This window comes from Bombus pascuorum, chromosome 16, assembly GCF_905332965.1.
Source record: "Bombus pascuorum chromosome 16, iyBomPasc1.1, whole genome shotgun sequence".
Classification (NCBI taxonomy): domain Eukaryota; kingdom Metazoa; phylum Arthropoda; class Insecta; order Hymenoptera; family Apidae; genus Bombus; species Bombus pascuorum.
The window spans coordinates 4,345,724-4,351,270 of NC_083503.1; positions in this window are offsets into that span (position 1 = coordinate 4,345,724).

Consider the following 5,547-nt stretch of genomic DNA (forward strand, 5'->3'; position numbering starts at 1 on the left):
AAAAAATGATTTGGACATGGTGAAAAACATACATAAATTCATTAAATTTCGGATATCAAATGTTATCAACCAAGTACGTTGTTTTTTATTATTCAATTTGTACTTTATAATTTGTCCAGCTGGATATTTAGTAATTTTTTTTAACTTAATTCTTATAAAACGTGTGGAGGGCTACCCCCAGCGGGATACCATTTTCGAGTTTAACTATTTTATTTCTTTAGCGAGGTCAGTAGGGTGTTTTCTTTTTAGTCTTCTTTCTATGAGAGTTTTGCTCGCTTCAGCAGTCACCTTGTTTGGATGTGTTGCCGCTCTTCCCTTGTATTTTTCTGCGTATCTGCCGATTTCTTCTTTGACCGTTGGTATTTTTAAGTCTTTGCGTATATCCTTCTTTCTGACATACCATAGGGCGTTGACTATTGTTCTCGGTATCTTCGATTGTAGCGACTCTAGTTTATTTATATGGCTCACTGCTGCTGTCCTCCATAGCGGTTTTCCGTATGTCCAAATTAGTTTTATTATCGTTTCTTTAGTTTATTTTCCATGCTCGAGTTTAGACTTTCGACTAGTTATCGAGTACATCTGCCTTCTTTTTATCCGTATTTTGTCTATAATTGATTTAGTATGTTGTTTTCATGTAAGTTGTGTCTCTAAGTGGAATCCTAGGTATATAATTTGCCCTGCTTGTATTATGTGAGTGCCATTCAATTGGATATATGGTGGTTTCCGTTTTCTTAGCGTAAATGTAATATGGTTGCATTTACTGGCCTTTGCTTTTATTTGTTTATCTTGTAGCCATGCTTCTATTTCAATTCAGCCGTCGACTGCGGAAGCGTAAACACGAGTGTATTTAGTGCCTAGTGCCTAGTACAGTAAAAATTTAATATTACGATGGATCCACTATTGGCCCTTATCTTACAACATTCCCTGATTACAATTGTTGTCGTTTTTGATTGGTGACCACGACATTTGTTTTTTTAAAATTTGCTTACAATCAAGTTATTATATAGCATATTTATAGTACCTTGTCAAGACATACGTCGAAATATCATATCGCTGAAATAAATGGTTGGCATAATAAAATAGTGAATTCATTTTAACAAAAAAAAATTTTTTTTATTATTTAAATTGTACTTTACAATTTGTCTAGCTAGACATTCGGGAAATTTTTCTAGCTTAAGTAAATAAAACGTATAATAAATGAAATGAGCCAGAACGAAAAGAAAGTAAAACTAATCGAAACTGAATTACGCATAAGAAGTTACATAATTTATAGTTGCAAATAATATTATATCTAATCACGTTTATACTATTTACATAATTTACGTTTAATTTGCGTTACTAATTACACATCTGTCGCTTCGGATGTACACACATTCTTATGTGTTCACACATAATAACTTTAATGTTAAACTGGCTACATATACTTGAATGATACTACGCACAACTACGATATACGTGTAGAAATTTATTATACGAATATACATGTTCATGTGTATGATAATATTTGTGGATCATAATATTATCATACTATTCAACCGTTCGCGGTTGAGAGAGAAGCGATCGCAAGCAAGTGCGCCAACGGGAGTCGTAAATTCCCGTTAGATTATATAATCGACGCCAGGAAAACTGATCTGTCCCCTATTTCGTTTAGGATAATAGAGGTGGTTGAATCGATTATAACGCTGAGGTGACAGGATATAATTTACTCTTTATTCCAACAACTTGTAGACAAGATGATTACGCTCGATACGTACATATATATGTTGATTAGATGAGTAATCAAAACAGATATAGATAATGAAGAGATGTTGACTGATCTAAAGCTGAGAAACCAGTGAAGTTCGGTGACGATGCTGTCGCAGAGGAAAACACTTGTTGGGTGTTGGTCGTCCCACCACTGGTCGCTTAGGGCTGGAAATCTCGGGCAAAAATAGGAAAACCATGTTTCTGCAATTTTCATCTGACGGAGCAATAACCATAACGAACCTTTTGACTCGAAGATATTTTATGCCAATTGACGGACTTCACGGTAAATAAAAAAGCCTCGTTTTATGACGGTTCCTTAGGATTATTGCGACCCGCTTAATTCTATGTATACAGCTAGTGGACGCCTCGACCGTAAATAGTCACCACTACCGACACAACCCGATCCAGCGGAACCGGACAACCACCAATCGAGAGAGATTGGGTGGAAGTTCCAAATAATTTTACATTCACTGAATTTTTTATCGGTGCCCTCTTCAAGGGGGTTGATGTTAATTCTTGCTACCCACCATATGAACCAGAATCTATCCCTCGGTCAAGAAGGCCACCAGCTGTACAAATATAATTAGTCGGATTTTACCATCAAGGGCTTTGATTGCTTCAAAGCAAAAGCAAAAAAAGGCGGCTTTTTCTCGTGTTCCATGTTTGTATGTTGCTCATGTTAATGGGGTGACCAGCACCATCACTAGTTCCATATAAATGTCGCCTTCACAGAACATGACTTTACTTGCCTATCATTCCTTCGAACAGTATACATTTCAACTTGTTAGTCGTCTTCTCACCTTACATTCTTCGAGGAAAAGGTGTAGGAATAAAATATATATTTAAGGTGGTAATTCATTTCAACCATCTCTACTATCCTAATCGAAATGAAGGATTGGCTGATCCATGGCATCGATCATAAAATTGTAGTTTTCATGATCTAAAGAAAAAATGGAGTAGTTCTAAAAGGGTAAGAGAAAGAAGTGATTAATCGGAGAAAGTAAAGATATAGAATGAAAGAGAGAGAAAAGGCAGTTTGAAAGCAAGTTGAAATTGTTCACAGAAATAAGAGGCTAGAGCGATAAACGATCAACGTTAAAGCGATAAACAGAGACGACAGATCGGTACAATAATATGAGAAACATTAATAAAATATGGAAAGGTGAAACGGTGCCACCTACCGGAGGAAAAGAGAACATAGTCAGATGATAACGACAGTAAGTCAGGCAACCAAATAGGTAGACAGAAACATAGGCAAGATAAGAATAGATAAAGTAAACTTTTGCATCTTTGTGGTTCGATGTGACTGTCATACCGACTTAGAAATTCGACTCTCATTTTGGCGTCCTCTACTCATAAACGACGTTCACTCGATAAAGTACATACTAAAGAAGAATTAATGCGAGCCAACAGCATTCATGCGTATGTGCATACTTGTATGCCTCCAGAGAGAGAGAGAGAGAGAGAGTAGATATTAGATCTGCAGTTGCATTTCTCGATTGGTTATTAGTATTAGAGAAGAAATTAGCACGGATATTTTTTCATAGTTGCATGAAGCAACATAAATATTTTTTTTTTTAATACGTACTATGAAGTTTGTTAAAACGAATTCAATGACCTTGAGCATGAAATCATTTACTGCTGTAGAGCGTTATAAATTTGTCAGTTCCCAAGAAATTAAATGAGCAAAAGTTGTTAGCTATCGGATGTTAGGTTTCTGAGGTAGGATTTTTTTATTTATTTAGAATGGATTAAACAGGAAACGATGGTCATTTAACGTGAGCTAGATACTGTAATGTGCTATAACTAAGACAAATAAATAGTTAATTTACAACTCTCTTCACCACGGTTCCAACTTTCTTTTTCACGAGGACCAGCCTCATCGACGACACTCTCTGACGACGCTGATGTCACGTTGGAGACACAAGAAACTGTTACAGTTCGAACATTTCACGAATAAGGTGAAGAAATTGAACTTCTTATATGATAATGGAATTTTTATTATATAAAGCCAAGAGAGTGGGGATTCAAAGTGTTACAACAGAATAATGTGTTGAGCGCTAATTTAGGGGAATTTTTATATTGAGGTTTTTGTCCCTTTGGAGGGGTTATCGCCGGATGTGTCTCAGAGGCGGCTATTCCGTTACCGTCCGGATACTATTTCAATAGCTGTTGCATGCAGCACGTTTCGCCTACCTGGTTACTGTTCCGAGCAAGTGGGCTTTTTGAGCGTGTGACACTGACAACACTCTGAGTTCTCAACTCACGACTGCCTGTTAATTCGTCTTTCTTCCTTAGGCATCACTTTGTATTTTCTCATAGCCTCACTACGTACGTGTTCCGCAGCCGTTCCCGGCCATGGTTACGTAAGTAGGCCTTTGGTCGAAATTTTGAGTGGCTGTCCGTTTATGGCTCAGACGGGCCCTGTCCCGTCTTTAGGAAATTCCGAATTACGTCCTCTCCGGGCTGTAAACCTAATAAATCCGAGGTAAAGTAAAAAAAACCCTGGGAAAACCCCAGCCGGGAAAGCACGAGGGACGGACGAAACTCGACGGCTGGGTGAGAGAATCAACAACATACTAAGACAGTTCATTATCGGACATCGTACAGTGCAGATGAAATACTTCACTCTCACCAAGATCTTATCACTGCCGTGTTGATAACATCACACTTTACTTTATAAAACAAGTGCCAATATAGTGATAAGTTACACTAACACTCGATCTATTAAACCTCCGTCACCTTGAGCGTTAAGTCATCCGAGGTACGCGATATCGACCTATCCCAATGTATTGGACCTTGGGCCGAGTCATCAAGGCCCACCCAGGTTCCCTTATCCGGATGGCCACTGTTTAGACGACAACGAGAATTTGGATCAAACGGCTAGTTCTTTTTTTTCTGTGGAGGAAATCCGCACAGACATCTGCCGCTTCTAGGGAGAAGAGCGGCGCGGTAGTGTTGGACTCCAACCGACCAAAACCTCCACGATGACCGTCCCTCTTGCGATTGAGGGGTGCGCGGGAGCCGCTGAGGCGACACACCAGCCCCCCTCGCCGCGCGCAACAATCTACCAAATGGCGCGGTGTGCTGCCATGTCACGTCGCGTCCCATCCCCGGGGGCCGTCCGGATCCCCAACCGGACTGCTTGGTGGCCCCCGGATGCTGGAGAGTCCAGCAAATAATTTCATCCCCCATAGGAGGTTGCGGTGGCCCTCGCGCGCCCCGTGTAGGCACGTCCTCGGGCACCGATGCGCCCTCGTCGGCCCATCCTCTCGAGATGGGAGTCCCGCTCCCTCACCCGAAACGGCTGGTCACACTATCGATTCAACCTGATCCAGCGGAATCCGGACAACCACCAATCGAGAGGGATTTGGGTGGAAGATCCAAATAATTCTACATTCACAACATTTTTGACAGATACCCTCTCCAAGGAGGTTAACGTTACGTCCCGCTGCACACTACATACACCAGAATCTATTCCTCGATCAAGACAGCCACCACCTGCACTAGTATAATAAGTCGGGTCGCAATAATCCTAAGGAACGGTCATAAAATTAAGCATTTTTACTTTACCGTCAAGGACTTTTATTGTTGCAAAGCATCTTTCTAGTCGAGATTGTTCAATTCGGTAAAAAATGGGAAAAGCGGCTTCTTCTCGTGTTCAATGTTCCTATCGCGAATAACGATAAATTAACTCCAATTTCCTAAACTGTATAGTGTACCTATATAAAAGCTGTGTAAGTTCGTTCATGTTAGTAGAGCGACCAGCACCCATCACTAGTTCCGTATAAATACCGTCTT